Source organism: Rattus norvegicus, chromosome 12 (genome assembly GCF_036323735.1).
Source record: "Rattus norvegicus strain BN/NHsdMcwi chromosome 12, GRCr8, whole genome shotgun sequence".
NCBI classification, from domain to species: domain Eukaryota; kingdom Metazoa; phylum Chordata; class Mammalia; order Rodentia; family Muridae; genus Rattus; species Rattus norvegicus.
The window spans coordinates 30,583,645-30,592,927 of NC_086030.1; the positions used below are offsets into that span (position 1 = coordinate 30,583,645).

At 47.3% G+C, this 9,283-nt stretch overlaps 1 protein-coding gene across 9 annotated transcripts in view; it reads left to right on the forward strand.

The window, feature by feature from the left end:
* Auts2 (activator of transcription and developmental regulator AUTS2) overlaps nucleotides 1–9,283 on the forward strand; it is a 1,091,249-nt gene that overhangs the window by 844,507 nt on the left and 237,459 nt on the right.

Genomic DNA, 9,283 nt, shown 5'->3' on the forward strand with positions numbered 1-9,283 from the left:
TCTAGTTATGTAGCCCAGCCTGACCTACCAGTTGTGGTCACTCATGCCTCAGCCTCTCAAATGCTGTGGTCCCAGGCCTGCAGCCTTGAGACCAGCTCGCCTTGTGTTTTTAAGGTCCAGCCTTCCTCCATTTGCCCCACACCCTCTCTTGGGGGCTGAGTGGCGGTATTCATCCTTGACACTTCCGCTCTGGCCGTGATTTACAGCACTCTTTCAGTGGGTATTGATCTGAGGGAGACGCTTCTTCCTAAGACTCACATCCCAGATGCTCAGGACCCTTGTGATTTATCACGCCTCTCAGAGATTTTCACAGTCTGTTCTAGATCATTCTCGGGGTTGGCTTCAGGGAAGCCAGGCTGCCGTTCTCGGGCTTCCCTCTCTGCTCTCTCCTTTGCCCATCTCGGCTCTGTTTTTCTTTGTCACCACTGACCTCCACACATCAGCATGTGCTCTGGGGTGCCAAGTTCCGGATCTAAGATATACCTCATTTCAATGGCAAGATAAACTTAAAGACTGCTTCATGTCTCGTGTTTCTACCCATGTGGAAGTTCTCATCATGATCTCTCCTGAAAAACTGGATTGATTGATTGATCGATTGATTGATTGATTTTATAATTCATTGCCCTCTTGGAGCTTCTCGTCACCTCCCCGTCTCTCTCCCTTTGTTCTTGATGGACCCTTATCAACACCTCATTGTTTTAGGGGCATAGTATATTGCTTGAATATCCCACAGTGTGAGTTCCTTTTCTCCAGCTTGTTAGCTGCCTTTCTTATTGCTCTGACATGATGCCAGAGGAAAACACGAAATCAAAAAAAAAAAAAAAAAAACAAAAACAAAAAACAAAAAAAAAAACAAAAAGCAAAAACAGAAGGTTTCTTTTGGCTCACGGTTCGAGGAACCGTGTTCTGGCATGGTGAGGGATGTAGAGCAGGAGCAAGAGTCTGGCTGGTCACATTGCATTTGTAGTTAGGAAGCAGAGAGCAAACAGGAAGTTGGATCTTGTTTATAAGATCCTCAAAGCCTGCCCATAGTGCACCATTTCTTCCAGCTGGTCTCCACCTCCTAGAGCTTTCAAACCTTCCAACAAAGCACTCCTGCGGGTCTCTGAATTTTAACCCCTGCGACTCTGGAGGACAGTTCCCATTCAAGACACACACTCTGCTTTCCTTGAGGTCACTCTGGTTTTACTTGGTAAAACCCTAGGAGCACCCCTTTGCATCCCTGTTCCGCTTCGCTCTCCTTCCTCACCCTCTCAGTGGAAGTGAAATGAATCCCTCATTTTCAAACCCTTATACCACCTTTTTTTGTTGTAGTAATTAATTATCTAATCTCAAAATGCGGTTTTCTATCCCACCTTTGATCACTCAGTTTCCAGATAAAAGACACACAACCTTTATGTTTGTAATAAGCCTTTTAATGCACCAGAGCTGGGCAGATATCTGTCCTCTAAGCTATTAGAACCTACTTTCCCGTCAGGACCCTGAATTATACCCTGCCGTGTTCCATCTAGGCAACTCTTAATTCCAGTTGGCCAGTCCTCATGGCCATATTTTCATAACTCACCAAACCTATGGCATCTCTCCTCCTTCACACTCTTCTCCTCCTGGTTTCCTCAGACCCCAAGCCCTGGAACCCAAACCCACCTATCTCTCTTATGCCCAGCTATAGGATGTAGGCATCTTTATTCACTAAATCAGGGATAACTTTAGGGCTTGGGGGCAATGTTACATAGTGCCACTTGTGTACGTCAGTATACATATAAGTATGAACCACCAAAATGGGCATCTGGGTATTTAACTCCCTAGAGAATTTGTTATGGCAACTGAAAGTTGCACTCACGTGGGAAGTGTTGGTTTTAATGAGGTGGGATCAAACACTTGGCTTCAACAGTAACTGTTCCTCCAAGATTTCTCTTCTGAGAACCGAATTGAAGCTTTCAGCATTAACATCTAAGTCTAGCATTCAGAGATAAAGCAAGACACAGTGACACCCCTATAATTGTAATCTCCTGCTTGGGAGGCTGACACAGGAAGACCACCAAGACTTCAAAGGGCAGAGGTTGATGTCCCTGTCTCCTTCTGTCACCTGTCCGCCGTACCTTTTGAGACAGACAGGTCCTCTTACCAAATGTGGGAGTAACTGACTAGGGTAGCCGTCCACTGAGTTGCAAGAGTCTGTGTATGTCCACCCCCCGAGCTGGAGTGTAGACCTTTGTGGCTACCACCTGGCTTTCACGGAGGGATCTGAACTCAGATTCTACTGAGAAACCGTGAGCGTTTTATCAACTGAGCCGTCTCCACAGCCTTAACCATATAGCTTCAAACTCCAGGCAGAGATCAGAGATGTAGGTAGACTAGAGAATTCCTAAGGAAAGTTTGAGGTCAGAAAGCAGCTTGAAAAAGTTGACTTTCTCTTTCCACCGTGTGGATACGGGAAATCAAACTCAGATTACCAGTCTTGGTGCTCTTTAACTGCCCATCCATCTGACTGTCTCTGAATGGCCGTTTAGACTGGAGACTCATGAAGAACAGGATTCATTGGAACTGCCACTTCCTGTCTTTGTTAGGGTTTCCACTGCTGTGGTAAACACCATGAGCAAAAGCAAATGGGAAGAAGAACGGCTTATTTAAGTTACAATTCCACATTAATGTCTCATCACTAAGGCTGAGAATCCCCCAGAAGGGGTAGAGAGGTGTGGCCCACTGCCAGAGCAATAGCCTAAAACACATGAGGCCTTAGGTTCGATTCTCAACACCACCAAAGAATTAAAAAAAAAAAATAAGGAATAAGCTTTAAAACAAACACTGAACCTTCTCGAGAGTCAAGTAGAACAGTATTCTACCATTTTGTAAACCAGGAAAATGAAGTTTGGAGAACTGAGAAGTAATGTCACCTGCAAGGGTCCAACCCAGAGCCTGAGCCCACACCGAGTCCCCTTCCTTTCCTTTGGCATGGTGCTTCAAGAATTCTGACAGCTCCTACTTATAAAAGAAATGTCAGAGCACACAGACTTTACATGAAATTACTCGAAATGGTGTTTTCCTTTTGTCCCAGGCTGCCCTTCTCACTGCCGAAGGATCCAACAAATGTCACAGAATTGGTATCCAAGGCTTTGCCAGAAAGAGTGTGTGACCAGCCTGCCAGACTGCCAGGACTCAGGACAGGGCAGGTGAAGTTTTCAGGGAAGGGTCCACAGAGGTCGTAGTCCACACAGCTTTGTAACCAGCCCAGAATGGAGTCTGTTGCCTTTCTTGCCCTTGTTTTATGGATGGATGGATGGATGGATGGGTGGATGGATGGATGGATGGATGGATGGATGGGTGGGTGGATGGATGGATGAATGGGTGGATGGGTGGATGGATGGATGAATGGATGGATGGGTGGATGGGTGGGTGGGTGGATGGGTGGATGGGTGGATGGATGAATGGGTGGATGAGTAGATGAATAGATGGATGGACTGAAGGCAGACAGATAGACAAATAGCTGAGGCCAGTCTAGAAAATTAGAATTTGGGGACTGGAGAGGTGGCTCGGTGACTAAGAGCATTTGATTCAGTTGGATCCATTCCCAGTACTCATGTCTGGTGGCCTCACAACCATCCCTAACTCCAGGTCCAGGAATTTTGTTACCTCTGGCATCCTTGGACACACACACACACACACACAGAGTGAAGGATAAATCTGTAAAGGAAGAAGAGGCACATCTTAACAGATAGAGAAAAAAGATATTCTACCTGGACTCAGTGGTATATAGCTGTAGTCCTGGGCATTTGGGACATGGAGTGGGGAGGAGGCTTAATAGAGACAGCAAATTCAAGACCAGCCTAGGATGTGGAGGGAGGGAGGGAGGGAGGGAGGGAGGGAGGGAGGGAGGGAAGGAAGGAAGGAAGGAAGGAAGGAAAGAAGGAAGAAAGAAAGGAAGGAGAGAGAGAGAGAGGATGAACGAACTTGAATTTGCTGGTGAGGAGGGAGGGAGAAAGGGTACATCGTGGAGAAGAGAAACAGTAGCTACCAGTTTCGCTGTTGGAAACATTCGTTACAAGGCCCCGGTATTGATCTCTTACCACCCATCTCCACCAGTAGCCATGATGGATTGCCACTTCAGGGAGGATTAACACAGGCGAGTAAATCAAAGGGGTAGTGTCTGCAGGGAGGCAGGGCACATTCAATGCAGGACAGCTTTGGGAAAGGGCTTTCTCCAGCTGCAGCATTCCAAGGGGAGTTTTCCCTAGTGCTTTGCAAAAATGCGTATGATAGCGAGAGGGAGATCAGGGTTTTTTTCCTGAGGAGGTTGATTAAAATTGTATCAAAGAGGCTGGTGAAGCTTATGGTTCAAGTTAACTGTATGAGGTAAACAGCCTTGAACGGCCTCCTGGGAGGGTGACAGATAGTCTGTGGGTGTTACAGCAACATGGTCCCGGTGAATGTTCTGGCCATCCCAAACTAATCACCATCTGTGAGCGTGGGTCTCCAGGGAGCGTCTGGTGGTTGGACAATCACGGTAGTTAGCATTTTTAATCAGCTTCTGTGCAGCCCAGATAGAAACCTTATGCTCAGGCCTTTATTCCCCTAGCTGCATAGAATTACTTACAATGATGACAACGGAGGGGGCCTCTGCCGAGGGAGGCGATGGGTGGGGTTCTGCTCTCCCTCTTCCCACCTGCCACAGCCTGACTGGAAATTAGCTTGGCCACTCACTTGTGGTCATTGCTATTAATTGCTTTTTCTGGCAGAAGGAGCATCGAGAGAGAAAGTGTTTTTGTGTCTAGTGGGGCTCACTCTGTCAGCCATTGCCTTGAATCCTGTGTTTGTGTGTCTCCTCCTTTCTCTATGGCCTCTTCTCTTCGCCGTGTCTACCCCTGCCCCCAACACACGCTTATCCTCAACACTGGCCTCTTTCCTCTCATTCATGTTATTGTTGGGAGTCCGGAGAGAAGAATGCAAGGGGAGAGGTCGGTGGCATTGTCCTTAGAAGTCAGCAGGCTTTGGACTGGGCATGTAACTCCAAGGCTCGAGTGCTTGTGTAGCATGCATAAAGCCTTGGGTTTTGTTCCCCAGCACCACAGAAATCATGTGTGGTGGCACACATCTATAATCTTAGCCCTCCGGAAATAGAAGCAAGGAGGATCAGAAGTTCAAGGTCAAAATTCAAAGATGTAGGCATATATACATACCTGAATCCCGTGGCTGAGAGGGAAGAGAGAGGGCAGGCATGGTCAGTGTCAGTCATGTGACTCCTGAAAATGAGTGACTTCTCATATGCATGTTTAGATGGCCCCTAAGTCTATGCAACATGGGAGTCCTTGTGAGGGCAGGTTCGTGTCAGACTGCAGGGTCTGGGAATGGAATGCTAAGGGTACTTCTCCCCCCCCCCTCCCCCCGGAGCTGGGGACCGAACCCAGGGCCTTGCGCTTCCTAGGCAAGCGCTCTACCACTGAGCTAAATCCCCAACCCCTCTAAGGGTACTTTTATATTAACCATGGCCTGTGGTGGTTTGAATATGCCTATTAGCCCAGGGAATGGCACTGTTAGGAAGTGTGGCCTTGTTGGGGTAGGTGTAGCTTTGGTGGAGGAAGTGTGTCACTGTAGGGGTGGGCTTTGAGAGAGCTTCTTCCGAGCTGCCTGGAAGCCAGTCTTCTGTTCGCCTTTGGAACATGATGTAGAACTTTCCGCTCCTCCACCATGTCTGTCGGTCTGCACACTGCCATGCTCCCACCTTGATGATAATGGACTGAACCTCCGAACCGATAAGCCAGCCCCAGTTAAATGTTGTCCTTTATAGGATTTGCCTTGGTCATGGTGTCTCTTCACAGCAATGGAAGCCCTGACTAAAACAGGGCCTCTCACCCTTCTGTCGGTAAACCCATTGTGTGGTAATCCATGAGCTCCAAAACAACATCCTTTTTGGACGTTCACTTCTGTTGCCATTAGTTTGTCCTAATCCCAGCCCAGGGTCCAGTAGGAAGAAACTCGTAGGAATGTGAGTTCAGGGTTATAAAATCAAACCAAGTCGGGGGAAGTGGGATGTCCTTCCCTTCGTAACACTTCTTCGCCTTGTTTTGGGGTGACTTGGATTTAATGGTGCATATTGATTCATTTGCCTAAGAGCCTCCCATCTTCATGAAGTCCCTAATAGAAGAAGGTATTGGGTGTTCAACCATGGAACATGAACTTCTCATCTGCAAATGTGTTGGTCTACATCCATACCTGTCCCGGGATGAACAGACATAGATAATGACTGATTAAAAAAAAAAAAAAGTGGGGGTTGGGGATTTGGCTCAGTGGTAGAGCGCTTGCCTAGCAAGCGCAAGGCCCTGGGTTCGGTCCCCAGCTCCGAAAAAAAGAAAAGAAAAAAAAAAAAGTGATACTCAGTACCAGTCCACACAGGAAACACGTCAAAAGGTCGGTGAGAAAGAAAAGTATTTACAAATAAATATCCCCACATTCTTGTGCCCTGAAACACTCAAGAAAAACTGTATGTGGCCATTAGGGGTACATGAATCCATAAATTTGCCAGTGGACCCCACCCTTCTCTTGTCCCTCAGTACATTCCTTCATTCCCACAGCAATCAGCTAGCAAAGGCTGTATGTTGGCCGGAAGATATAAAATCAGGGATGCATAGAATAAAATGGGGAAGTGGGAACCACCGAAGGAAAAGAGTGGGCTGTGATTTGGGTCCACATTCAAAGCATAGGCACGCACTTGCAGCGATGTCCTTTGTCCTGCCTGCCTTGTCATCTTCCGCCTTGTATCCGTGGATGGCTGTGACCAGAGGAGGCATAAAGAATAGTCATCCAGGAGCACGGAAGCCTCCAGTCCAGGGAGCACTGCAATGGTAGTGTCACAGTCCCAAACATCCATAAAGGGACCATTCTCCCTTCGAAGTGTCAGCTTTCAATTTGAACTCTACTTTCTGGCAAAAGCTGTTGCCCAGGGAAGCTTATCTTTGCATCTTTTGGGTAGACTCCTTTGCCTGCTCTCAGAGCGCTTCCTTCCGCAGAACAATTCTCTTCCTTCGATCAGTTGTTGGGCACGCATGCCATACTTCCGTGCTGGAGCCTCATCTGTTCACGCTTTGAGTAAAGAAGTCCTCTTACCTTAAAGGCGATGCTGGGAAAAAATATCAAAAGAGACCAAGGCTAGTTAGGATCTGCTGATCTCAAAAAAAAAAAAAAGGGGGGGGGTGGGAATTTAGCTCAGCGGTAGAGCACTTGCCTAGCAAGCGGTTCGGTCCCCAGCTCCGGGGAAAAAAAAAAAAAGGATCTGCTGATCTAGATCGTATAAAGAAACATGAGGTACTGGTAACATCCCCCTCCACTGGACACAAAGACTGAGATCCAGTCCTTAGAGCCACAAAACAAGCAAAGCAGGAATAAAGAGGGAAGGAAGAAGAGAAGGAAGGTAAATAAATAAATATAGAAGGATAGAGGGGAAAGGAGACAGACAAAATACATTATATTTTGTATTTGTCTGATAGAGAGTAGCCGTGAACCTTTTCAGAGCCGTGGAGCTGGACTAGCCCACAGCAACCACTGATCATGGGGGCAGAACACACTTGTCTCGGCATAGCAGCACTGGCTTGTCCTTGGTTAATGGAAGCCATCACTAGAATTCTTGTTCCTTCCACTCCAGCCACACAATGGCTGCCTTCAGTAGGAGAACAATGAATGGCAATCAATAAAGCAGGCACTTTCCGCTATGCCAGGGGCTGGCAGCCTTATGGGAGGAACACTCTGTAGCTCTCAAAGAGATGGCCCAATGAAAGGAAGCTCTTGGATGCCCTGTGTGCCTGGTCCAGCCGGGCCATTAGTTACCGAACAAATTTACATTATTCCCCAGGCAGAGACTTAGGTGTGGCGAAGCCCTGTGGCTCTTAGCTCAGAATATATGTGAAGAGCTGGGTTGGGTTGACGCTTTGAGGAAACACTTTGTATTTGAGATTTTTCAACATGCTGGATTGGACTCAGGGAAAGTCGTATATCAGGGTACCATTGGGTCTGTGAGTTATTGTGTGCACACATGCCACAGTTCCATGGAGAACCAGATTTGTTCATGCTTTGATTAAAGATGGTCCTCCTACCTCAGAGGTGGGGTGTGTGTGTGTGTGTGTGTGTGTGTGTGTGTGTGTGTTCATGTATCCATTCAGGTTCATGTTCACATTTGTGTGTATTTGTGTGTGTGTGTGTGTGTGTGTGTGTGTGTGTGTGTGTGTGTGTGTGTGTGTGTGTGTAAAGGCCAAAGGACAACCTTGGGTGTCATTCCTCAGAAACTGTTGTCTTATTTTCCAGATAGGGTCTCTCCCTGATGTAATTTACCAAGTAGACTAGACTGGATGGTTAGCAGCCCCAGGGATTATCCTGTCTCCACCTTCCTAGCATTGCATTCCTCTATAGGTGGCTTGCCTGCCTGCCTTTCCTTCCTCCCTCCCTCCCTCCCTCCCTCCCTCCCTCCCCCTCTCCCTCCCTCCCTCCCTCCCTCCCTCCCTCCCTCCCTCCCTCCCTCCCTTCCTTTCTAACATAGGTGCTGGGGATCAAACATACACAAAAATAATTATTTTAACTAAGCCTGTTATAGCTCCCCAGACCAGCATTGTATTCCTGTCACTGATTGGTGGTTTAGATGAGAATGGCTCTCATAGGCTCACGTATTTGAATGCTTGGTCCCATTTAGTAGAACTGTTTGGGAAGATGGGGAGGTGTGGCCTTGTTGGAGGAGGTGTGTCACCTAGGTGATATCAGGTGACAGCCACAGAGAGCCATTTTATCGCTTTCCCAAGGACCATCAAGGTTAAATGAATGGAAGTGAATGGCAGCCAGGGAGTTAAAACAAGAAGGAGCCCAATCCAAAGTAAGAGGGGGGTGTAAATACTTCATCAACACTCCACTCACCTAAGGCTGCTGAATGGAGTGGGAACATGAAACAGATAGGAGGGAGTTTGTTCTTCTAAAGAAATCATGGCAATTTGGGCTTAATGTGCTTATGGGATATATCTTTCCCACCAGGACAGAATATTTTATAGTTTTCATAAAGGTTGCTACTTCATAAAATGTCTGGTTCAGGGCTGGGAAGGTGGCTTAATAGGTCAAATATTTGCCTTGTGAGCACAAGGCCACAAGGACATGAGTTCTGTCCCTGGGATCCACATTAAAAATGGGGTATGGTGGCAGGCGCTTGTAGTCCCAACACTGTGAAGGCAGATACAGGAAGACGTGTGGGCTTCATTGGACAGTTCCAAGTTCCAAACCAGCGAGAGACCCTATCTCAAGAAAGTAAGGATAGACA